This window comes from Bos grunniens, chromosome 27 (assembly GCF_055505025.1).
Source record: "Bos grunniens cultivar Pamir isolate PY7600 chromosome 27, Bosgru_T2T1.0, whole genome shotgun sequence".
NCBI classification, from domain to species: Eukaryota; Metazoa; Chordata; class Mammalia; order Artiodactyla; family Bovidae; genus Bos; species Bos grunniens.
The window spans coordinates 26,908,887-26,933,628 of NC_141191.1; the positions used below are offsets into that span (position 1 = coordinate 26,908,887).

General features: G+C 41.6%; 1 non-coding gene across 1 annotated transcript; it reads left to right on the plus strand.

Moving 5' to 3' along the window:
• Nucleotides 1-24,368: 24,368 nt before the first annotated feature.
• Nucleotides 24,369-24,475, plus strand: LOC147343676 (U6 spliceosomal RNA). Its single transcript, XR_015156549.1, has one exon. It is a non-coding gene; the product is annotated as a U6 spliceosomal RNA (small nuclear RNA).
• The last annotated feature ends 267 nt before the right edge of the window (nt 24,476-24,742 follow it).

Genomic DNA, 24,742 nt, shown 5'->3' on the forward strand with positions numbered 1-24,742 from the left:
AACAATAGGCATAAACAAGGCTGTCTCAGACAAGCGAAATGTATGGTCACTCTGCTTATAAAACCTTGTATGATCTACCCACCCCCTGCTACTTCTCAGCCCTCATTACCCACCAGTATCACTCTGTCTCTGCTCTGCCCAAATAAGCCTCCTTGTCCTCTGAAACTGCTAAGCATGCTCCCACCTCAGGACATTTGCACTTGCTCTTCCCTCTAATTAGAATATTCTTCTCCCAGGTAAGTGAATGTCTTACCCTTTCGTCTCTTGTAGACTCTGCTCAAATATCCCCTTACTAGGGAGACCCTCTTTGACCATCCTATAAATCACAGTCATCTCGTCACCCCTCCCCCTTCCCCCAGTGCTCCTTATTTCTCTCACTCTGCTGAATTTTTCTTCTGTTTTGCTTATCACCATCTGTCATGTTAGATATTTATCTCTTATTGTTTATGGTCTGTTTTCTCCCACAAAAAGGTTAAGATCCGTGAGAATGAAGACTTTAATTTACTCATGATTATATCTCCAGCTCTTAGAACTCTGCCCAGCCTGTAGGGAGCAGGATGACTACCTGTTGAAGGCATGAGTGAGTGGCTGAAGTGAAGAGACATGTGGAAAATCATGGCGCTCCCTGGGGAGTAGCATGAAATATTTATGCTTAATCCCATCAATGTGAAGTAAAAATACTGTATTGGTGGCAAGTATGAACGTGAGGTCTTTGTAATATAAAATCGCAAACACTAAAGTCCACAAGCAATATCAGCAAAAATGAAGCCCAGCAAATGACTGAACTACCAAAGATGGGCTGTTTCAAGGTTTTTAGGTTCATATCTGCTTGCATCTTATTAATTGATTTTGTTCTTTTACTCTCCAAGTACTAAAGTTCTTATAAGAGATATATTGGAGAAAAACATATAATTTTGCACATCTTCTCCTTTAGCTTGACTGTTTCTAAAGAAACAGATTCCAGATTTTGGTCATGGAACAACCTGGAGTGTCCTGCTGACGTACAGCTTAAGAACTAGCATAATAAATCACAACCAGTAAATAGCCCTTGGAGAGCTTCCACATTTCTGCTAACATTGAGCTCTGTGTAAAATATCAGTCAGTTTAATAAAGGAAAATTGGGATCTCATTTGTTATAATTCTGTTATAATTACCATTTTAATAAAATTAGTTACAGGAAATTGAATTTTTTTTCCACAAATGTTTAATATTCATGTTTTTTCTTCTGTGGGTTTCTATTAATCTCTTGTGTCAATTTAGCTATTGTGTTAGTCTTTTTATTCTTGAATTATTAGAGCTCTCTTTGTATGTAAGGGTTACTTGCATACAAGAGACCTTGGTCATTCGTTTTGTACTTTTGTTTCCTATTGTCTTTTGCTACCTAGAAGATGGGTACATAAGTAATTCTTGTACAATATTTTGCCTTTGGTTTTATATTGATAAAGCTTTCTACACTTATTGTATGTGGAAGGTTGTGGGAAAGGAGTTGTATGTGTGCTTGTGTGGGTATGTGTATCTTTGTTCCTCTTGTTGTCATCAAGTGAGGCAAAAGTCCTATGGGTAATAGTTTATTACACACATATCACCTGTGTCTCTCAGGCAGCCAGTCAGGGAGTAAATCATACTGACTTTCTCTGGGTACAGCAGATGGGTGTGAAACAAAAGCTATGGACCAGTAGGCGTGTCCCACTGTGACAGCCATAGTCTTCAGTGCTGGGAGACAGACAATCTCAGGAACGGTGGAGCTCATCCTTGCTTGCTTTGTTTACCTTTTTTGTCCTTTCTCCTTATCCTTCCATTTTTCCATTCCAATTTCTTCTTTCTAAGTTGCTGAACAAGTTAATAAGAATGGGGATTGATTTGTCTTAAGAAAAGGCAACTACAAATTGTACTGTAAGTTTCCCAAGTATTAGTAGGGCTTCCCTGGTGGCTGAGATGGTAAAGAACCTGCCTGCAATGCCAGAGACCTGGGTTCAATCCCTGGGTCAGGAAGGTTCCAAAGGCAGGACTATGTGTTATTAATTTTTGAATCCTCAAAACCTAGAACACAATACATACATTCTGCACTTGAATTGAATTAGGTGGCATAATTTCAAACTTGCAGCAAATAAGGAATTTCTTCGAGTATACTAGCAAGAATACAACATGAAGCCATTGACCCAATTTTAATCAAAGTTGAGACATTTTAGTTAAACAAAAAATAAACACAATAGTAGTACAGGCAAGTTTTGGAATCTTTTCCCCTAAAACAAATAAAAGAAAATGACTCTTTTGGAGTGCTCCTGCTTTTCTTATTGGTCTTTAAATGGGACATAGACCAGCTCCTTCTGTAAGATTCTCTTGGATTTCTGATGCTATCAAATTTGGCAGGAAAGACAGAGTGAGGCAAGATGCATTACAAGTGGTCGCTCAGTCTTTGCAGCGTCCTTTCTCTATCTGAGCATGTGGTCTCCATTTGGGAGCCTGGCTCTGCTGCTGTCCTTCCCCTGGCCATGACCTTGACTGCAAACAGCTGAGATGCAAGGTCGTAATACTGACATCAAATCCATTTTTGCTGGTGACCCTGCCTTCCTCTGTCCTACATCTGATGACTGGCATTTGCTCCATTTTCTCTTTCTTTGCATCGCTATCATGTAAATCCCAGGGCTGTGCCATCTCTTTAGAATCTGCACTCTGATTGGATTGAACTCCACGGGAGTCTTGAACTCCACCTTCTTCTCCATTCAAGGTTTGAGTCTCCGTTTCCTGCTGCACTGCTTATCTGATGGCTGCATATGGGGAGTCAGGACTCACCCCACTGCTCCCCATGCCTGAGGAAGGGATCCCACGCCTCATGTCAATCATAGGCAGCCCCAATACCAATACCACAGAGCTTGCCATGTTCTCTCAACCACACAGGCTATTCCCCATACTTGAAGCTACTTCCCCTCCATCCCCCAGGGGCGAGGTCTGGTTGCAACTCCTTCTGAACTCCTCCATGTGCCCATGGCTTACTGGACTTGACTCAGCTACATTCTAAGATGCTGCTGTTGTAAACAAACTAAAGGAGCATTAACAAACTCAAAAAAGCTCCCGATTGAGAGGCTTCAGTCTATAATGAACAAGATGGTTTGTCTTTGGCCTTTACACTGAGCTCTTTTACCATTTGCCACTGTCTTAAACACCATTCCTATCTTCTCCATTTCTTCATCAAAACCTCTTCCTCTTTCATGGCAGGTCTTCTAAAGAACAGCTCAGCAGAGTGAGAGACCAAGCAATTTAGAATGTGTAAAGGATGCCAGGTTTTTGGAGAGGGAGGAGGAGATGGATCATACAGGCTGACTTCTGAGAAATCTCAGTGTAAGATTTATTCCCTCCCAGGTTAGACGAAGCTGGCTCTGTTTACCTGTGTATCTATAATTATTCATGGATTTTCAGCACTTGCAAGCAATGCACTTTAGCTATTGTAAGCAGAAAAGGAATATGGTAGAATATGGAGTAGCTCACAAAATTAATAGCGAAGATGGAGAATCAAGCAAGTACCAAGGGAAGTTGGGTGGTTGGCACAGGCTAGAACACACAATGGATGCAGACTGGTCAAGGTGTTACTGCCAGTACTACTACTGGTGTGGGTGCCCCTGGACCCTGAATGCTGCCAATGGTGCCACCAAGATGAGCTCTAAATTGTCGCTGCTCCTGGAGTCATTGCTCCAGACTCAAAAATCTTAGGCAAGAGTGAATCATGACAGGGAAGTGCATTTTGGTTGTAACCTCATAGCCTTGCTGCTTTCCATGAAGGCTGACACAAAGGCAGAGTTTGAGAAAGGAGTTCAGCTGCTGGATGTCCAAAAATATGGCAAATCCTTATTTTCCTTCTAATAACTTACTTGATAAGACACATCATATATCAATAGAGGCTCCCAAGAGTGTTGCTGATATTTGTCTAATTGGAAGACTAGCCTCCAATGGCCAAAAGGCAGGAAGCTGAAATGGAAAGATCTGGAATCTATCACACATTCATGGACTCAGTGTCTGTCCTCCCCTGGATGGTTGAGGTCAGGGTCCAACTGTCTTGGTGGTATTACATTCCAGTGTCTCTCAAAGGGTATTACAGGTTGAATTTGTCCCTCTCAAATTCACATTTTGAAGTTCTAACCCATATGAATGTTGCCTTATTTGGAAATAAGGTCATTGAAGTTGTAATTAGTTAAGATGAGATCATACTGGAGTAGAGTGAACCCCTAATCCAACATGACTCGTGTGCTTATAAAAAGGGGAAATATGGACACAGATCCACATGCAGAGAAAGCACCTTGTGAAGACAGGAGTTATGCTCCCAAAGCTAAGGAATTTCTAGGAGCTTGGCTGGAAATAGACCCTTCCCTAATGTCTTCATCGCGAGCATGGCCCTGCCTTGACCTTGGACTTGCAGCCTTCAGAACTATGAGACAATAAATTTCTGTTGCATAAACCACATAGTTTGTGGTACTTTGTTATGACAACTCCAGGAAACTAATACAAAGAGCCTAGCATAGAAAATGATGATTATTTATTTGAAGGAATGTATAAGAATTGTCTTGTCCCTTTACTGGCTGTGAGATATTTTTTTAATTAATTAATTAATTAAATTGATTTCCCTTTGATTGTGCTAGGGCTTTGCTGCTGCATAAGGGCTTTCTCTGTGGTAACAAGCGGGGCCCACTCTCTAGTTGCAGAACAACGGCTCTAGAACACTTGGACTTCAGTAGTTGTGGCTCATCGGCTCAGTGGTTGAGATACACAGGCTTAGTTGCCCTGGGGCATGTGGAATCTTCCCAGACCAGGTATCAAACCCTTGTCCTTTGTGTTGGCAGGATGATGCGTAACCACTGGACCACCAGGGAAGTCCTAGCTGTGAGTTACTGATGAAAAGATCTTATTCCATGAGATGGAAGAAATGTCTGACTCATTTCATTTCTTTAAATCAAATGTATTCTACTCCACATCCCACTGGGTTGGTGGTAACTTTAATATTACGATGAGTCCTCCTCTGCCATACATCCCAGGCCATCGTAAAGGTCCCTGGGGTCTTAGATCATCCAATACCTTTGGAGAGAACATTTGTTCCTTGAGCACATGGAGAACCAAGCTTGCACCAAGCTGGGCTTCTCATCGAGGTACCCTGGCCTCCCCAAGAACACCTAAGATGCAGGCTCCTATGAGTCTTACCCTCCCTCTGTAGTGTAGCAAGTTTCAACTGATTCTTACAACATTTGAGACGGGGTGTTCATCTTGCCTCACTACCGCTCATCCCCAAGTCTTCTTCCTTTTTCAAGCTTGAGGAGTAAAATCTCTCTCCTTAACTCTCACAGCTTCTTCCCCTCTGCTTTTTCCAAGGCGCTCATCTTTCACTTCACCCCCTGCCCTCAACAGACAGCTCAATAGCTTGGGCTTTCTGAAATCCAAACCGGCAAGTTATGCTTGATTTTGGCAACACAAGCCCTTCTTGAAGCCAGCAAATGCAACATTTGGGCCGCCATCTTCACTGGGAACAGCCAAGGTCACTGTGAATTAAACACAAACACATTGTGTTATTGTTCCCAATTATTCACTCTCTCTTTCTACAAGAGGCGTAGACATCCCGTCCACTGCTATTGACTTGTCAGGCTCCCTTGTGAAAAATACGTAGTCTTGGCTCCCAGTGACGTCAGGCTTAGCTGTAGCCAATGGGAGAGGAGCAGAAATGACATGATGCCTGTCTGAGCATTGTATTTCCACTAGCTCTCCTTACATTTCCCCTTTGTTACGAAAATAGTATGTTCCATACATAGGCACATTAAAGCAAAATTGTAATAAAAAGAGTCACATGTGTTTTGGGGTTTCCTAATGCATACAAAAGTTGTGTTTACATTAAGCTATAATCTATCAGTGTGAAGTAGCATGTCTAAAAAAAAAGTATATACCTTAATTAAAAATACCCTATTGATTAATGCTGACCATCAGCTGAGCCTTCAGTGAATCTTGCTTGTGGAGGGTCTGAAAAACTGCAAGAATCACCAAAATGTGACACAAGTGAGCAAATGCTGTTGGAAAAATGGTGCTGATAGACTTCCTGGAGGCAGGGTTGCCAGAAGTCTTCAATTTGCCAAAAGAATGCAGTATTTGTGAAGAACAGTAAAGCCAAATGTGGTAAAACAAGTAATGCCCCAGAACCGTCAGCCCTGATTCTTGTGGAACACACCCACAGCCAGTTTGCAGTTTGTGTAGAGCTGTAGTCTGGTGCTAACCCACAGCCAATGTGTGACGCAAGTGAAAAATAGATTGTTGTCATTGTGATCTACCAAGATTTGGGGCCTAAGGTTGCTTGTAATCATGGGGAAAATCTAGGAAAATCTTACTAGTAAAAAACTAAATAATCATTCTTCCACACTGGGAAATATTATTTCCCCTTCTCTGAACCTCAGCCTCATTATAGGTACAATTGGTTGCAACACGTGCTATCTTGGGTTCTTTCCAGTTCTGTTCTTCTAGGATTCTAAATCAGTATGACCAGCTTCCTTCTACATCGTTGGTCCACAGGGCTCATCCATGAGGCATCTGCTAACCTCTTGCCCCCTCCTCCCCATGAAAGCCTTCATTTTAACCCAGAGATATATGACAAGGCAGGGAGCCAGCATCGTAGTGTAGAAAGAAATATGGCTTAGGACACACACACAGATTTGGTTCTAATCCCAACAACTAATTACTATCTATTTGCCTGTCGTAACAGTTAAGCTTACCTAACCTCTCTGAGCTTTCATTTTCCCATCTGTAAAATGGGAATAGGGCTTCCCAGGTGACTCAGTAGTAAAGAATCTGCTTGCCAATTCGGACAACTCGGGTTTGATCCTGGGGTCAGGAAGAGCCCCTGGAGGAGGAAATGGCAAACCACTCCAGTATTCCTCCCTGGGAAATCCCATGGGCAGAGAAGCCTGGCAAGCTACAGTCCATGAAGCTGCCAAGAGTTGGACACAACTTAGTGACTAAACAACAACAAAATGGGAATAAGGAGAGGATTGTGATGATGAAATAATACATGTGAAGTTTCTAATACAGAACTTGTCACATATTGAGTATGCAATAAATGTTAATTCCCTTCCTCCTTTAAAGGTTTTCTTCACCCAAGAGGATTTGCAACTCAGTGGAAATACATGTCCTAAGAGAAAAGGAAAAAGATTCTGAAAATTCATTTCAGATATCAGCTGTAGCTAGAGGAGATGATGTTAGGAAATCCTGAATCCTATTCATTAAACATATGGAGGGATGTGGCCTCTATCTCTTCTTACTTTCCATGTAAGTAAAATTTCATTCCATTTCCTCTATCTCTTCTTTTTTTCTTGCTTACTTTCCGTGGACAATTTTGTTGCAACTAGGGTGATGGCCTGTAATCCTCTCACAGGGAGGAGCAGTGAATTGTAGGAAGGATGGTACATCTACCACAAGGGGGCCACACCCCTTTCTTAAGGAAGCCTCGGGAACAAAGTCAGTCAAGAAATAGGGGGTGGTGAGCTAGATGAAATGCTGTTGAGACGCTAACATGAGCTCAGAGAAGTGACCATTGGTTTTGGAAATACAGAGGCCTTTTGAAAGTAAGTCTTTCTTCTAAGCTGACACATTAAGTACCTAATGTCTACTTTCTGTTCTAAAGCATGTGGTGGCCACACTTTTGTTAGCTTGCCCCCTGAAGAACAATCTCACTACTTCTATACTCTGAAAATGGAGCTGATTAAAGATCAGTGATTCCCTGAAGAAGCTTGTGGGTCCAGTAATCAAAGGTGTTTGACCACAGAAGTAGAAAATGTTAATAAAACAAGGAGGCCATTAGACTGAGAAGGTTCTAATACAAACCATAGCAGCCTGTGTGAGGAAATCCAAGGACCCTGTAGATTCCTCAGGTTATCCAATCACAGACAGAAAATCTCAGCTTTTCCACTTAAGACAAACTTAAGCTGTGCTTGGTCACTCAATCTTATCTAACTCTTTCTAACCCCATGGACTGTAGCCCACCTGATTCCTCAGTCCATGGGATTTTCCATGCAAGAATACTGGAGTGGGTTGCAATTTCCTTCTATAGGGAATCTTCCCAACCCAGGGATCAAACTGGCGTCTCCTGCATTGCAGGCAGATTCTTTACCTGCTGAGCCACTGGGGAAGCCCAAAACTTAAGCTACAGCCAATCAAATAATTTCCTGGCTTCAATTACACCTTTGGCCTATCAAAGTCTTGCCCCTGCCCCTTCTTGGTGGAACATTCCTAACCACTTCCTGTTTGGCAACATCAATTCCAATTGACATTTGCTTAAAGAAAAAAAAAAAACTTAAAAATTTTAATATGCCTGTTTATCATTTAACAAAGGTCGCCTGAATTTTGATTTGACCATAGTTATATGCATTCTTGGAGAGGAATCAGGGGCGAAACAAACAGCAACTAATACACCTTCAGACCAAATTCGTTTAAAGGGTTTTTCTGAAGACAAAAAAAAGCATTGACCAGTAGGTTTGCCTTGCAGGGAAGATTCTCTACACCCTTCTTATTAGTCAGATTTTCCTGGCCATCCTTCACACTTCCCCCAGACTTAACTCTTTGCTTGTTTGTGAGAAATTCGTGCAGGAGTTTACAAAGCTGGGGGTGGGGATTGCATTGGTGAAGCAATAGCCGTGGTGTTGACATGAAATGCTGACTCTGTGTATTTTTTCTTCTTAGCCGGCTTGTGGTTGAGGACAACCCCTGCTGTCATTTTGATATTTGGCAAGGTACCTGAAAAACCTGAAATTTCTCCATGTGATCTATATCTACTTTGACAGTTTAAAAGAATGGCTCTTTGAAAATGTAAATCCTAACCCTTTGAATATTTTTTTTTATAGTCGAGACTATTAAAGTTGGTAAGGAGAGCTCCAAGTTTTGAGGCTTAACTATTGCAAAAAAAAAGGTGAGAATCTCTACAACCCTGATAAATTTAGCCTCCCTCTGCTTATATCTGGAGACGAGAGAGTTCATTGTCTAACTACTCAAGAGACAAAACCAATTTTCAACTAATGGAATTCTAATTTTCAGGAACTCTTTTCTGATGCTTAATTAAAACTTGCCTCCTTAAAACTTCCATCAGGTAATTTATGCTGGGAATAATGTAAGTGTGCATATTAGTCAGGTTTTTCTAGAAACAGAAACAATAGGATATATAGACATACATGTAAGAGGGACTTATTGTAGAAGCTAGCTCACACAGTTTTGGAGCTACCCCAATAGTCCATGGACTTCTTCAGGCCAGAATACTGGAGTGGGTAGACATTCCCTTCTCCAGGGGATCTTCCCAACCCGGGGATAGAACCCAGATCTCCTGCATTGCAGGTGGATTCTTAGCCAGCTAAGCCATCAGGGAAGCCCTATAAAGACATATTTGTAAAAGGAGATTTACTGTAGAAACTAGCTCACACAGTTTTGGAGGCTGAGCTGTGTGCCCCCTCCCCCACCCAACCTTCTGCAAGTTGGAGAACCAAGAAAGTCAGTGGCATGATTCAGTCCATGTCCAAAGGCCTGAGAACCAGGGGTCTGCTGGTCTAAGTCCCAGAGTCCATAAATCCAAGAGCCAGGAGCTCTGATGTTTGAGGATAGGAGAGGATGAACACTCCTGTTTAAGAAGACAGCATTCTCCCTCCCTCCACCTTTTTGTTTTATGAGGGCCCTCAAGGGATTGAAGTCTACTGTTTCAAATGATTCTTTTCCAGGAACATCCTCACAGACACACCCAGAAATAATGTTTTACCAGCTATCTGGGCATCCCTTAGACTAGTCAAGTTGATACATAAAATTAACCATCACATGGTTCATTTCCTTGGCATTCCAGGGATTAAGACTCCATGCACCCAAAGCAGGAAAATCCTTGACTGGAAACCTCTGTAAACATCCATAAATGACAGGGTTTGGAGAGGTACCAAGTTGGTGAGCACATCCGTGTGCTGGGAGGCTGGGGCACTCCAACTCCTCAGAGATGCAGGCTTCTACGCTCAGGACCATTTTTAGACCTCACCCTATGTACCTCTTCCTCTGGCTGGTCTTTTGTGTCCTTTATAATAAGTTGTTTTAGTAATAGCATTTTCCCGAGTCCTGTGAGTCCTAATTCTAGGAAATTATGGAACGTGGGGTGAGGGATGTAGATGTGAAAACTTCTGAATTTTTAGCCAGGTCAGACAGAAGTTTGGATCTGATATTGGCATCTGATGTTGGAGCAGTCTTGTGGGAGCTGAGATCCTTTAACTTGTGGGATCAGAAACTAACTCCTGGTAGTTAGTCCAGAATTGGATTGATTGTTGGACACTAGTTGGTATCCAGAGAATCAGAGAATATGATAAATCCACTCCATCTTTTACAGGAAAATCCTTCAACTATTTTTTAGCCTTCTCATATCAAAAATCTTTTGTTCTTCAGACTCTCACACTGATGAACTGCTCATCACCCATATCAATCTTCTCCATTACTTATCAGAAGTTCTGGTTTGTAAAAAGTCTATCTTAAAATGCAATACTTAAAATCCAGCACACTTCTCTAGATGTGGCCAAAAGAGAACATTATAGGTATTCTGTGCTTAGTCACTCAGTCGTGTCTGATTCTTTGTAATCCCATGGACCATAGTCCACCAGGCTCCTCTGTCCATAGAATTCTCCAGGCAACAATACTGGAGTGGGTTGCCATTTTCTCCTCCAGGAGATCTTCCCGACCCAGAAATCTAACTCGTGTCTCCTGTATTACAGATGGATTCTTTACCCTAGGCTCAGGTTAATAATTTTATTTCTGTTCTAATGGGCATGCCCTAAATATGTGTCTGTTACATGGAGTGGGGCTGGAAGGTTGACCAGCAGCAATGGTGATCCTCTTTATTACGCTGATCAGTTCAGGTCTTGCACAATCACAAACACCCTATCTGGCAAACACAGTCCTATAGATAACTGCACCTACCTCCTTGAAAGCTAGTTAGTGACCCTCAATTATAACTCAAACATGTCTTAGAGACCTCAGTCCTCATGCCAGTGAACTTATCAGAAAGTATGAAGTTCAGCCAAGAAATCTGGTAAATGACATTTTCTCCATCTTCTTACACATCCTGTATGTTAAGCATTTTATAGTCTGGAGCCCTGAATAAAATCATAACTGACACACTCTTTAATTCAGCACTAGTTCTGACTGATTATTTCCTGTATGTGGGGTTACTATATTGATTGTGTGGATTAAAAAAAAAATCCTATCACAATGTAGCTCTTAGGAGATTGTGACCAAGTTAAACACAGATTTTTCTTTTCAGATGAACTGCCAAGCCAGTCTCCTCCTACTATGTTTATATGCCTGACTTCTATGAGCCTGAATATAGAATTTTACACTTAGTCTAGTTGACATTCACTTTGCAAGAATCAATGAACCATTTTAATTTGTCAAAAACATTTTGAATTTTATTCAAATATGACACTCTAGGATATTTTAGGCAATTAGATTTCCTCATTAACAAAAACTTGGAGGTAGAAATTTGATCACTACATTAGGAAAATTTCTTTCCTTACATTCTAGAGCTGTGCCATCTAAACAGTAGTCACTAGCCTCATAAGACTTTTGAACAACTTAAAATGTGGCTAGTACAAATTGGGAAGTGCTCTAAGTACAAAATAGACAACGGATTTCAAAGGCTGACTACAAAAAATGTAAAATATCTCATTAACAATTTTAAAAATATCAATTACACGTTGAAATGATATTTGGGGTACATTGGATTAAATAGATTATGAAAAATATGCGGGCTGTATTGTTAAAGTGTGGCTAGTTGAAAATTTGAAATTACACTTGTGGCTCACATGATATTTGCATCGGAGAGTGTAGCTCTAGAGGCTGAAGTGACTTCTTTCCATAGTTGCCCTCTTCTGGAACTGGATGATTAGAACACATTTGGATTGGGTAGGAGGCAGTGGAAATTTTGATGCCAGGCCCAGTATGTTGGTATGTGAATGGAAGTGAGAGTAGGAAGCTGCAGTGGGCACCCAGAGAGCAGCAGCTGTGTGTGTTCTGTGCATGTAGGAGGCTTGAAAAGGAGCAATCGATGAGAGACAGTGTCTAGCCCAGCAGGGAGAGGACACCCAGACTGAACAGCCACTTTCTACAGTTCCCATGCAATACGATATCCCTGCGGATGTTTGGGTAGAATGAGAGTTTATCCACATGGCTAACCCCACAACTTTCCCCCCTAGTCCACCCAGTCAGGGACACCTAGGCTGCTCAGTCTGTCCTGGTACCATCTTAACTAAGCCAGCAGAGGAAGAAAGAAAGAAGTGGAGATTCATGCCCTGTTTTATTCCCTCCTTGATACCCTGGCAGAGGAGAGCAGACATTCACCATCTGTGAACTCAGTGTGTGGTGAGCATGTTATCTCTTGTACAAATACAGAATGCAAAGTCCAGCTAATGTAGCTAACGCCAGCACCCACACCTCTGTGCTGAAGGTGACCAGGTAGGCGCTCATGCTGGAAGCTCCACACACTTCCATCACCTGTCAGCTCCATGCAGACAGAAGGGGCTGGTCCCATCCAAGATGGCAGACGTCTCACAGTGGCAGCCTGAAGGCTGAACATAGCCCTCAAATGTATTTTGTCTGGTTTTTACAGTGTTTTAAAAAGTGGAGCCAACCTTGGTAAATCAGAACATCTCCCATTAAACTGTAGAGTTTGAGCTTCCCTGGAAAACTCCTAAAATAACACTGGGTCAGTGTTCCCATGGGGTACCAAAGGGCTGGAATGGAGTCACAGTATCCCTGTTTTCCCAGGACAGTGGTCACCCCTGCCAGGGTGCCTGGGAAGGTGCATAGACCCCATTAAATCCACAACACATTGGAGTTTTCTAGCTGGTCAGTGGAGTCCTCTGTGTTCACTACCTCTATTGGAAAAGCCAGAAAGAGTATGCCTGCCATCAAGAACGTGGCATGATGTAGGTTTTACGCTGACGGTTTTATTGCCAGGGAAGTATGGGAGTTAGGTGAAGGTAGAGGTTCTAGAAGGGAGAGAGTAGGCTCCTTGACTCTGCTCCTAACTGGCTGTTTCCAGTAGAGCTAAGAACAAGGAAGCCTAATTAGCCACTAGCCAAAAGCCATGCAGCTGTTTCAGCTTCCTTACAATAGCGGACTTACCATTTAGGAGGATTGATTTTTCCCTTCTAATAAAAGCAAAAGGCAGTGTAGCAATCCCATAGGGCCTGTGTGGGTGGAACAGATTGCACAATGGTTTGCTGGCCTCCTGGGCTGGATGGAGGAACACCTCGATCTCGGAGGGATAAAGGGCAGGCTGATCACGCCCGAGTGTGCTCACTCATTCTGAGGTCCAAAGAGCAGGTCGGTCTCACGCCCATGTGCAGAGGCCTGCGACAGAGGATGGAGAAAAGGGCTTCTTTGTTTAAAACAGTCATCACTTCTGATATTCCGTATACTAGGCTTTTATTTTTAAAGCAGCAGATTTTTCAAAAATAACAGAAAAGGGATGGTAACCCCAAACACAAAACAGCTTTTTTTTTTTTTTTTTTAAAGCAAATTGGATAAAAAGACGTTGCTTAAGGGAGACCTAAATTTCCTTCACATTCCTGAGGTAGAATCTAGATAGCTTTTATAAATTTGAGTCTACTCTGGTTGCTGACTTTGGCCTCATTTCCTTTTACAGAAAGAAAAGACTTTTGAAAGGCCCTCAGCCCATGGTGTATTTTCTCTCCTTAGCGATGTCTAATTCAGGAGGCCAATTTTAGCCACACTGGGCAGGTTCCTGCAGGAGGGTCAAGTCTCACATGTTCTGTAATGACCAGTTTATAACTGAGGACCAAACTGGACCCTTTTAAATGACCATGCCCTTGGCCATGATCTAGTTTCCCACTGACAGGGATCATAGTGTGAGCTGGTCATTAAGTCATATGTTTGTTGGCCTATTTGTTTGGAGTAGGGATGGGGCTGAAAGAAAGACCTGTTAGAAGCTGAGAGATTGACTGAAATTTGACTTGAATTTTATTATAAATGTGTTCAGTGATTTTCTCCTGAATCCCAGATCTGATCCATGAAATCTATTAACACAAACCAGTGAAAAACAAACAAAAACAGCTAGGCCATTTTATCCTCGTTTTCCATTTTTGAAGTTTCTCCTCTCCATTTTTCCTTGCCCTGAGTCCAGTCTACCAGGACAGCTCTGAATTCACATCTCTTATTGCAGCCTTTACTTCTAGAAGGATCGAATCTTTCCTTTAGGACTCTACAGGGACATTTATAAACCATCACCCTATGACAGCCTTTTCATTGCTGCAAGTTTCATGGTGTTGCTTACCTTTGAACTTGTATATACACTGTCTGTTCAACTAAACTCCAAGCTCATGGGAAGTCGTGGTATATCTCATACCTCTTCATGGTGCCTGGTGCTCTGGACAGTGCTGTGCACACGAAAGTGTCTCAGAAACGACTTATTGAAGGAATGGCACCGTGATTGGTTTAGAGCATAGACTTCACACAAAATGGTGATTATCTTTGCTCCTGTTGAAAGTAAAGTCAGGAGACTGGAAGATTCATTCAAACAGAAACTCAGAATATCACGTGTCTGGTGCAGTATTCTAAACCCTCAACCCTGGTACATGGTCTCCCCCCATGATAGCACCATGGCTTACATTTGGCTTTTTTTTGGTTTTATGCTCCCTTATCAGTACACCCATTACCACACACACACACACACACACATACACACTATGTACGTGTACCTCTCTGCTTTGCTTCTATATTCTTCATCTTCCCTTTTCCTGAAACATGCGATTTTACAAAAACTAAACTGAGGGCCTTGGGTGAAACCCATTGAGGTGATATTTCCCAGGAACCACACATTTAGGGAGTGGATAATTAAGATCTAAAAATTATATTTTAGCATTTTAACTAAACAGATCTAGAACTTTAGAGCACCAAGGCTTCATCCATTGTATACATTGCTTTGCCTTTTATACAAATACAAATTTTATAAGCACTGGAAGAGCCAAGAAAGCAGCGACCTCTTTGGATGGGAACGTCTATTACACACGCTCTTATAGCACCCTAGGCTGTCTGGGACATCCTGAACAATGGAGGCAATTGAAGAATTCAAGTGAGGAGGTGATCGCTTACATCTTTACAAGGCATCTCTGGAATACCCCAGCACTAGGTTTTCACTGGGCCTGAGACTTCCTTCCTCTGGCACGATTTTCCCACCATGATGGGCCATGGTTCAAGACTTTATACTACACATGCCCAGGCAACTTCTGAATTTATTCTCAATGTCTTTAGAAAACAAACAAACAAACAAAAAAGCTTATTTTAAAAAGAAATTTTTTTGTCTCCTACACACACAAAAAATGCACTTTACTTCACAGTACCTGTTATGGCTGAATTCTATCTCCCACAATAATTCATATGTTCAAATTGTAACCCTGACTACCTCCAAAGATGACTGTGTCTGGATCTAGGGTCTTTAATGAAGTAGAGTAAGGTCATATGACTGGACTCTAATTCAGTATGTCTCATGTCCTTACAAGAAGAGAGTAAGATACAAAGAAATATAGAGGGAGTACCATATGAAGACACAAAGAGAAGATGGCTATCTCTAAGCCAAGGAGAAAGGCCCCAGAAGAAGCCATACCTTCTGACATCTTGATCTTGGACTTCTAGCCTCTAGAACTATGTTGAGAAAACAAAATTCTATTGTTTAAGCCTTCCCAGTCTATGGAACTTTGTTATGGCAGCTTGAGCAAACTAATATAGTACTTCTGCTCATTTTCTCAACGTCTTTGAGAAAAATTCATTTTGAAGGTGAAAAGCAACCCAAGAAGGGATGTATCCAAAGCCATGGAGCTAAACAGGGCTAGTAACAATGAGGCTTTTCAAAGTCCTATATAACACTTTTGTTTCCATTCTACATTAAAAAAAAGAAGGTTATTTGAAACACTAAAATTGATTTCTGTGGAACAACGGTTCTCATCCCCAGCTTCACATTACAATCAACTAAAGAGATTTGGAAGAAAATTACCGGTCTCTGGGCTCTACCTCCAGAGTTTCTGGGTGATTCATTTGCATTGGGTGGCAGTACTCCATCCACCCGTATGGTGATTCTAATGTCAGTTAGAGGTGAGAAAAAGTGCTCTAAAAAATCAGTTGATTAGAAAACATCAGAGAATTTACAAAGAGAATCACTCTATCTCAATCTTTTAAAAGCCTCAGATTTCCTAAATCATTGTAAATTGTTCCACCAAAATAAAACAGATTTCTTCCTCCAAATATCTCTCCATCCCCAAATCATTTTAGCATTACTATTGCATCGGTTAGTGAGAACAGAAGCTATTTAATTAATTTCTTCACCACTGATCAATGCAAGTTACAAAATGGCAGCTAGTGTTTCAGGGAGCATTTTAAAACCCTCAAGTTTCAGAAAGCATCTATGTCTAGAAGACACTTCATTTGGATGGGGTACTCTGTATCACCCTAATTAGCAACTGAGCAACACGAGCTGTGTAGAGAACTGGCCTAATTTGGCGGAGCTGGGTTGAGAGCCAGTTCTCTGGAACTTGGCAGCGTGGAGGAGTGCTCTGGGTGCCCATTAGCTAGAGTTGCCTTCAACCCCTAGCTGCTTAGTGGCAGCCTTTTAATGTTTTGTTGGTTTTTCATTAAAGATTGATCTGACTCTGTGGATTTCTAATGTCCTTTTATTTGGTAAGTCAATCCCAGTCTGGCAGCAGCACATACACAAGATGTTTAAAAAAAAAAAAAGTCTTGGCAGAAAGTGACTTTCAAAAGTCAGCTCTAAAATTCCAGAAGAGAAGGGGTGAAAAAAAGCGGGGGTAAGGGTGGAATGAGCCGCAAGCACCTCCCACCAGGCCCTGGGACATCTAAGCGGCGGAGAAGCAGGGCTACCCCTCTGCCCTGGGATGCAGAATAGTGGAGAGTGGTGATGGGTCAGCTTGCGCAGTCTTCCCCAAAGGATAAAAACCTTAATGCTGTTTTGTGCAACAGCTTTCAGGTTATTACCTCAGATCCTTAATAAAAGGGAAGTTCATAAGCAAGAGACTAGTTTGGCCCATCAGAGAAGGAAAGAGAAGTTACAATAGTACATTCAAGCTTCATTTTGAGTTCATTGCCAGAAGCCACTGCAGCAGCCAAGGTAGACAAATGTGTGTCATCTGGTCTCTCGAATACTCTTATTGGCTGGGTGATGTCACCTGACTAACCAATCAAAGTGAGCCTCTCTGGGGCAACTCCAGACTAGCTGGAAACCACCTCATAATGGGCAAGAGTCCCACCGACAATTTATCTTGCATCTAAGGAAGTATCCTGACTATAATTTCTGGCAGAAGCTAATAATGAGAGGACTTGCTAACAGCCTCCTTGATAACTTACTCAAGCGGGACCATTCTTCCGTTGGTTAGGACCCGTGTGCCTGCTGTGGCGAACGGGACTGCCTGGGGCTGATAATCTAAGTTGTATCGCCTGTGCCATGGCCAAAGACACCCCAAAATTTAAGACCGTCAGCCTAATCTTCTAAGGGCTGGGTAGAACTTGGTTTATTACAGCTTGAGCAGTCCTGCTCCCGGGGGCTCTAAAGTCGTGTCTGCTGGTGCCAGGCTTTAATATTATACCATATATGTATCATATCAGTATCATATATCTTATGACACACACACACACACACACACATATATATACACCTGAAAACTTCACAATAGTGTCTGTTAATGCCAGCTTTACTATATATGCTATATATAATAAGCAGGACTTTTCAAGTTAATATAAAGTCCTGATCCCAGGGGTTTAGCAACAGTGTCTGTTAATGCCCTAATTAACAGAGTTCTCTGCCTGGAGAAGGGAATGGCAACCCACTCCAGTATTATTGCCTGGAGAATCCCATGGACACAGGAGTCTGGTGGGCTTCAGTCCATGGGGTCACAAAGAGTTGGACACTACTGTGTGACTAATACACTTTCTGCCTGCTGTTCCCTCTGCCTGAAATGCATTTCCCCAGATGTCTGTATGGCTCGCTCACTGATTTCTTCAGGTCTTTACTCGAAAGTCACCTTCTCCTTGATCTAAAATTTCTAAATTTATAAATAATTTAGATTATTTCTAAACACAATCTAAAATTTCAAAGCCTCCCCCACCACCCACATTTCATGTAATGTTTTATCCTTAGCACTTGCACTATCTAAGGTAACATACATTTTTGGGGTTTGTCCTCAACCACCTTCCCCCTCCAGACTGTGAACTCCATGAGGACAGGGATTTTGTGTAGCTGACACATAGTAGGCAACCAATTAATATTTGCTCGATGAAGTTGTTGTTCTTCTTCAGTTGCTAAGTCATGTCCATCTCTTTGCACAAGAAGAGCGTTATTTATTGAGACTGTGCTGTGTTCAAGGCCCCATGCTATTTGCTATGGGAGATGTGAGAGCCTCTACGATGGCCTGTGACTTCTAAGAGCTCACCAAGCAGTTGGCAAGGAAATGAGAGCTAACAATATAAAACTTGATGGCAAGTGCCAGATGAATGAGCTGGATAACAACATGAGCAGTCTTCTGAGGAAGGAGAGGCCAGAAAAGGCCCAAATGGTCAGTGTAGGCCCTGTGGATAAGGTGAGCCTTGAACTTGACATTAGAAGAGGCAAGTGTTTGAAAAGTGTCAAAGAATTGGAAGGTGTTGTAGGTGAGGGGTTTACCTTCTTCAGTGATTTGCTGATAAGACACTCAGCCCTTCTAGTGCAGAAGCCACAAGAGGTCTCTGACTCATGCCCCAGCTGACACCTTGGGCTTGGTGCTACCCTCAAATAAAATGTGCAGGCGCCTTCCTAGTGTCTTGGTCACCTCCAGGTTGGGCAAGCTGTATGTCTCTTGCTTTGTCATCTAATGACCAATGCGAGCACTCAGGCTTCTCTGGTGCTGGCCTCCAGGGATGAGGGTATTTTAGGAGTTGAGCAGCCTCATTTAGCCAGAGAGTGCACACAACACAGGCCCACTAATCCTGGGATTTTATCTCTATTCCTGCTGTAATGGTATCTCATTTAAAAGCATTTATGGTAGTGAGCAGTTCAGTACCATGGAAGTTTACAGATTACTGAAGACTATTGTTTTTAAAACCAAGCTTTAAGACCTACTAGGTACAATGCAGATATGCAGATGACACCACCCTTATGGCAGAAAGTGAAGAGGAACTCAAAAGTCTCTTGATGAAAGTGAAAGTGGAGAGTGAAAAAGTTGGCTTAAAGCTCAACATTCAGAAAACGAAGATCATGGCATCCGGTCCCATCACTTCATGGCAAATAGATGGGGAAACAGTGGAAACAGTGTCAGACTTTATTTTTGGGGGCTCCAAAATCACTGCAGATGGTGACTGCAGCCATGAAATTAAAAGACGCTTACTCCTTGGAAGGAAAGTTATGACCAACCTAGATAGCGTATTAAAAAGCAGAGACATTACTTTGCCAACAAAGGTCTGTCTACTCAAGGCTATGGTTTTTCCTGTGGTCATGTATGGATGTGAGAGTTGGACTGTGAAGAAGGCTGAGCGCTGAAGAATTGATGCTTTTGAACTGTGGTGTTGGAGAAGACTCTTGGGAGTCCCTTGGACTGCAAGGAGATCCAACCAGTCCATTCTGAAGGAGATCAGCCCTGGGATTTCTTTGGAAGGAATGATGCTAAAGCTGAAACTCCAGTACTTTGGCCACGTCATGCGAAGAGTTGACTCATTGGAAAAGACTCTGATGCTGGGAGGGATTGGGGGCAGGAGGAGAAGGGGACGACAGAGGATGAGATGGCTGGATGGCGTCACTGACTCGATGGACATGAGTCTGAGTGAACTCTGGGAGTTGGTGATGGACAGGGAGGCCTGGCGTGCTGTGATTCATGGGGTCACAAAGAGTCGGACACGACTGAGTGACTGAACTGAACTGAGGTACAATGCTTGTACAATTAAAATATAAAAACACAGGGGAATTGATTCTGAGGCTATTGAGTGGTGAGTCATTCATGAAATGCCCTCTGAACTCTATAGGTTTTTTAGTTGTACCTGTTTCATAGCCTTTTTTTTTTTTTTTTTTTTGGTCTCCATCATCACTTTCAGCCTGTGAGGTATCATTTTTCATTCTCAGCTTTAGTTTCTGATTATCTGTGGACTGGGAATCCAGATTGAGTAAATCATTTTAGTTATTATTGAAAAAGAACATAGGCTTTGATCAAGGTCCTCTATGTATGTGTCTCAGTGCCCAGGATGGGGGTCACCTCTGTTTGCCACTCAGCCCTTACCTCCTCTAGGCTGGCACTCAGAAGGCTCTTTTCCATGCATCCTGATATTTACCTGTGGTCAAGATGAGTGACCTATGGAAAGGGAAGAAATTCTACAGGCTGAGGAGAAGAGAGACTGAGAAGCGAGGGGTTGGACAGTAAAAGTACACAAACTCCCCACAAAATGGGATCTCTGCATGAGTCAGGTTTTATACTTAAAATTTTTTATTGAGATGTTATTGACATGTAACATTGTATTAGTTTTAGGTATACAACATAATGGCTTGATATGTGTATATATTGCTAAATGATCACTGCAGTAAATCTAATTAGCGTCCATCATAATATATAGTTACAGTAGAAATGCATGTGATGAGAACTTTCAAGATGTACTGTCTTAGCAACTTTCAAATATACAACACAGTATGGTTCACTATAGTAACCACGCTGCACATTTTATCTCCAGAACTTATTTGTCTTGTAATGCGAAGTTTGTACCTTTTGGTCACGCACACCCAGTTTTTGCAAACCCTCCACCCCCCGCCTCTGTCAACCACTGGCCTATTCTCTATCAGTTCATTATAAAACATCATACAGTGTTTGTCTTTCTCTGTCTGACTCACTTCACTTAGCATAATGCCCTCAAGATGCATCTGTGTTGTAGCAAAAGTCAGAATTTCCTTCTTTTTCATGGCCAAATAATATTCCATTATATAAATACCACTGCAATGAACACGAAGCTGCAGATGTCTTTTCAAAATCGTGTTTTTGTTTTTTTCAGGAAGAAAACTGGAAGTGGGATTGCTGGATCATGTGGTAGTTCTATTTTTAAGCTTTTAAAGAACGCCGGCACTGTTTTCCACAGTGGCTGCACCAGCTTACATTCTCACCAGAAGTGCACAGGTGTTGCCTTTTCCCCACATTCTCATAAACACTTGTGATTTTTTACCTTGTTGATAATAGCCATTCTGATCAGATATATGATGTGAACATTTCTTCCATTATGTAGGTTGTCTTTTCATTTTGTTGATGATTCGTTTCCTGGGCAGAGCCTTTTTAGTTTGGGGGAGTCTCATTTGTATATTTTTACTTTTGTGGCTTAGTTCTTATTTTTTTGTTGTCTGGTTTTGCCACATTGTGACTGATCATTCTTTTGTCCAAGACAAGACAATGACTGGTTAATTATGAAAGTAACACTCGCCACACAAACCCAGCAGAAAGATTGTGGGGGAAATGGTTTCAGTTTAGGGTTAGACCCACCAGTTAGTGTTTCTCTTCATTTGCAGCTAAAAACACTGTAATACTGTGACAGATATTTAAGAAGGATAAGATGATGAAGTTCAAACCAGTCAATGATGAAGGAGATCAAACCAGTCCATCCTAAAGGAAATCAGCCCTGAGTATTCATTGGAAGGACTGATGCTGAAGCTGAAGCTCCAGTACTTGGGCCACATGATGTGAAGAGCAAACTCCCTGGAAAGGATCCTGATGCTGAGAAAGATTGAAGGCAAAAGGAGAAAGGGGAGGCAGAGGATGAGATTGTTGGATGGCATCACCAACTCAATGGACATGAATTTGAGCAAACTCCAGGAGATGGTGGGAGACAGGAAAGCTTGGCATGTTGCAGTCCACTGGGTCACAAAGAGTCAAACATGACTTAGCAACTAAACAACAAAAACAACTAAAGATGATGATGGGAGACTCGTTGTCTACAAACCCAATCTCCCCCAGATTGGAGCCTCCATTAGAAAAAATAAACTTCAGAAGAGTTTACCAAAAATATTTAAATTCCTAGGTGAGAGAGACTTTCTTACTCTTCTTTTTTTCTAGGCTCTGACTACATGGAAGAAAAGATACCCTCTTCAGAGATAGTCTTGCTACCCAAAAGATTCCCTCTCTGCTGGGTTCTTAGAAACCTTTGGGTTATTTGAATCTCAGATTAACCCATGTTGTATGACATGTAATCAATCAGGGAGATTTTTCAACGAAAATCGTACAGTTTTGCAGAAATTGGTTTATACTTTTTTCCTTCTCTAATACAATGCAGTTCAGTAGCTCCATTCATTCCTCTCCTAAGATACTCTCAAATAAAGGTTTCCAAAATCATTTTCCATTTAGCAAGTGTTTTTCCTATCTCGTGATTTACTCCTGTTACTTTTAAAGTAGTCTCTGCACTTGATTGGAAGGTATGACTATGATGCAAACTCAGCTCTTCTGGCCTGTTGACAAGGGGAGTTTTGCTGTAAAAGATGAATTAGGAAGCAATAACTGAGTAGAACTAAAATAATCAATGCAATTGCCCTTTGGTGCATTTGGGGGCTAATGATATATAAGTCAATATGGCTGAAAAAGAAGAATAAATGTCAAACTAAATACCAAAGAATGAATAACCCACTGTAACATTGCTAGAGTCCTAAGTTCCCAGTATGCTAAGATTGTTCTGAGAACCACGTCAATACACTAGTCTCAAGGTAATTACAAAATTCTAAAAAGCCAATACTTACTTTGTCAAAGGCACAAGTGGAAATCCAACCTGGAATGTGAGGAAATTAACACAGAGTTCTGCTTGTGCTCAAGCTGGGGCAGTTAACCATTATTCTTGAAAGAATATTTATACTGAGAACTTCCTTTTAAAACTCAAAATACTAGAGAATCATACAGGCTGGAAAGGACTTAAGAAACTATCTAATTGCTTTGTTTTCTATATTTGGAAGCTGTACCTCAGAAAAATTAAGTGAATTGTCCATGGTCACATTGCTGGCTTATGCCTCCTGGCTGGCGCAGTGATCTTTACATGTGCTTATCTTGATGTCCTCGTCTTACATGTCACTCAAATTCTCTCTCCCTTCTTCTGCTTCTTTCAGGATTTATTTACTTATTTGGCTGGTCTTGGTTGTGACACCTTAAACGTAGTTCCCTGACCAAGGATTGAACCTGGGTCCCTTGCATTAGGAGCATAGAGTCTTAGCCATTGGACCACCAGGGAAGTCCCTCTGTCTCCCTTGTTCTATTGCAACAGAGCATCTCCTTTAAAAAATAAAAAATAGATGACCAGTCCAAGTTTGGTGCATGAAGCAAGGCACTCAAAGCCCGTGCTCTGGGACAACCCAGAGGGATGGGGTGGGAGGGGGGTTCAGGATGGGAGGGGACACATGTGCACCTGTGGCCGATTCATGTCTATGTATGGCAAAAACCACCACAATATTGTAAAATAATTATCCTCCAATTAAAATAAATGAATTAATTTTTAAATGTCTCCTTAGCTTTTTAACTATTTTACGATGATTATTTTCTAAGAAGCAGCAGACATGTGAAAAATTCTTTAAGCTAAGTAGGAGTTACTCTTTTGTAAGAAATGTTTATATTTGTAAGGGAAATCTCTAAATGTAGGGGTGTCTCCCTCCATGTATCAGGAAGAGAAAGATGACCAAATCTCTAGAATCTCTGAACCATGAAGAAGGCAATGACTTAAATCTGTACAACCTTGCCGTTCTTTACTGTGCCCTTCCTGATAACCCCCCATTATTCACCCTCTTTTGTCTTTAGCTGAAGATGGTATTTAAGGTGAGGGCTTGGGCCATTTTGACAAGTTCCTCGATTCTCCTTGGTCTCTCCCATGTATTCCTGTTACTAAACTTTTGTTTGATTTTCTCCTGTTAATATGTCTCATGTCAATTTGGTTCTTAGACCAGCCAGAAGAACCTAGAGGGGTAGAGGAAAATGTCTTCCTCCCCCACACTATGTTATAAGGTAAGTAAATATTGAATAAACATCCCTTGGTACTAACACATAAACAAGTAAGGTGAATTCTACAGAGACTACAGGCCATAGGGCTTGCAGTTAGACCGGATTGGCAGAAGAACCTCTGGAGGAACCGGATAAGGGTTCACAGGTGTTCAGTGAAAACGAGATAGCCCAACACTGGTGGCCTCAAAATGCAGGAACAACAGCCTACACAGGGATAAAATAAACTAAGGAAAATTAGTATTCATAGCCCTTTAAATAAGAAGGCGAGGCCCACGTCAGAAGCCAGAGAAGATAGTTGGAAGAACTTGAATCCCAAAGATAGGAAAATGGACGAAAATATCAGTGCTGGCTTCAGCAGCACATATACTAAAATTGGAACAATGCAGAGAAGATTAGCATGGCCCCTGCACAAGGATGACATGCAAATTTGTAAAGCATTCCATATTTTTCAACCTAGATGTCCATCGACAGATGAATGGATAAAGAAGTTGTGGTATATGTATACAATGGAATATTACTCAGCCATAAAAAGAAAGCATTTGAGTCAGTTCTAATGAGGTGGATGAACCTAGAACCTAGTATATAGAGTGAGGAGAGTCAGAAAGAGAAGGATAAATACCATATTCTAATACATATATATGGAATCTAGAAAAATCGTACTGAAGAATTTATTTTCAGGGCAGCAATGGAGAAACAGACATAAGAATAGTCTTATG